We start from the raw sequence: 2315 nt of genomic DNA on the forward strand, positions 1-2315 counted from the left end.
ATCTTTACTACATGTACTGTACTTTATATAGACATACTGTAAATTTATTCCCTAAATTACTCATAAAGGATCACATTGGTTCATATGTATATTCACAGTGTGGGGTATACACATAATTGTACGTAGTTGATTTAAGCAATGGTAGCCCAAGGTGGTTAAAAGCTTATTGTTTTGAGATATTTCTTGGATAAAATATAATTTATATTTATTACCATTCTTTATTTTGTTATTTATTGATGTAAGTGTAATCACCATGCATATATCCAAAAAAAAATATATAGAATGAATGCATAATGGTCTGTCACTGTTTGTGGTCAGGCAAATAACACTGTTCTTTGCAGCTAAAATGCAATGGAACAATTTATCTGACCAGTTATGTTATCAAAACTAATAAAAAAACACATAATGCATGAAGCCACAGCAGAAGAGTGAGTTATATCATTGACGATAAAATGTATTAAATTAATTTATCATTTCACGACTTATAAGATTTATAACCGTTCGAGCGATTGATCTGTGCTTCGTTGGGAACTGTTAGTACAGGAAGAAGCCGGACTCTTGAGTACCTGGAGGAAACTTGTGATGTTTGGTAGGGTCACAGTGACACTAGATAACACACTTCTATCACTCGACTGAGTAATATCCTTTGAGATGCTTGTACACCTCAATTAGATCTCCCCTTGCCCGTCTGTAGTATAAGCTAGGCAATTTCAGGCGCTCTAATCTCTCAGGGTAGCTGAGGTGCCGCAGTGCAGGCACCAGTCTGGTGGCCCTCCTTTGAACATTTTCAATCAACTGACATTCTCTAGCACATTTCGGGGACCAGACGGGGTGACAGTACTCCAGACGGGGAAGCACTTCAATCTTGAAGATCGCTAAGAGGGACGGATGATGCTAAGTTATTTTGGGAAATTAAGAACCAAGCAGACTGTGAAGAGCTGCAGAAGGATCTCTGTGAGCTTCAAGAATGGTCGAAGAAATGGCTGCTAAGATTCGATGTCACGAAGTGTAAGAGGATGTACAATCACAGACAAAAGTCGTGTCGCGGTTTTGTCCGAAGAATTAATATAACTCGCGAAACATTATGAGAGCCCTACCACAAAGCAGAGCGCACACAAATTTTAGCCCTTTGGCATATGTTTTAAAACAATTTCAAGACACGACTTTTGTCTTTCGTTGTACCTGGGACGTCCCAACGGGACGAAGAAACTGCATTAATTGAGACTGAATGTGAAAAGAACCTAGGTGTGTAAGTTGACAATGAATTGAAGTTCTTGGGCCATTGTGAGAAGGTGAATCGGGCAACTAAATTATTAGGTGCTTCCCCGCCTGGAGATATGCTAGGGACTGTTAGTTGATTGAAAATGTCCAAAGGAGGGCCACCTGACTGGTGCCAGCACTACGGCACCTCAGCTACCCTGAGAGAATAGAGCGCCTGCAATTGCATAGCTATACTACAGACAGGCAAGTGGGGACCTAATTTAGGTGTATAAACATCTCAAAGGGCACTACTCAGTCAAGAGTCCTTACCTGGGAGTGAGAGTTGTGAACTCGTGGAACAATCTGCCAGAGTGTTGTGGTGGCACCGATTGTGAGCTCTTTCAAGACCAGACTTGACAAGCACTGGAGCAGGTTCAGATACATTTAAGAGCCAGTGCATCATGTGCATGCCCAATACTTACCAACAGTGCGTAACAGAGATGTGACCGATCGCTCAAGCTACTAACGAGTCGACCAGTGGCAAAGACTATGAGAAGGCGGGAAAGCTCAAGCATTCACATGCAATGGTTTTTGTTGTAATTTTAGTAACTGTAAGTAATTCTTGATAAATTTCTTCAGATATAGTAGATGGCAAAGGATACTAGAAGAAAAAGGCATACCTTTGAAGGGGAAAACATTTGAAGAGCTAAATAGAAACCACTATGTATGCAGTCACCATTTCTCTAAATAAATTATTTGGCATCTGTACAGTCAAGACTACGCTTTAATGCAGACCCTGACAAAAATTTAGAAAGTAAGGTGTAATATAAAAACTAAAGTGGACTTAATTTTCTGTGCATTTTTTAATTAGGTTCAGTAATTCTTATTGCATATTAATGAGTTGTGGAAAACTATGGTTACTTGTCCTTATATTAAGGTTACATGATCAGTTGCGCCAACTTGCATCTACATCAAGATTTTCTTTGTTGTATTCATATTTTAAATATATTAAATTATTTGAATGTACATATAACAGTATATTTTTTCAGATGAAGTGGTTTTATATGAGTTCTAGATGCATCCTAATTTAGTTTTTTGTTATATTGTTTTTTTTA

Source organism: Homarus americanus, unplaced genomic scaffold (assembly GCF_018991925.1).
Source record: "Homarus americanus isolate GMGI-L3 unplaced genomic scaffold, GMGI_Hamer_2.0 scaffold30535, whole genome shotgun sequence".
NCBI classification, from domain to species: Eukaryota; Metazoa; Arthropoda; class Malacostraca; order Decapoda; family Nephropidae; genus Homarus; species Homarus americanus.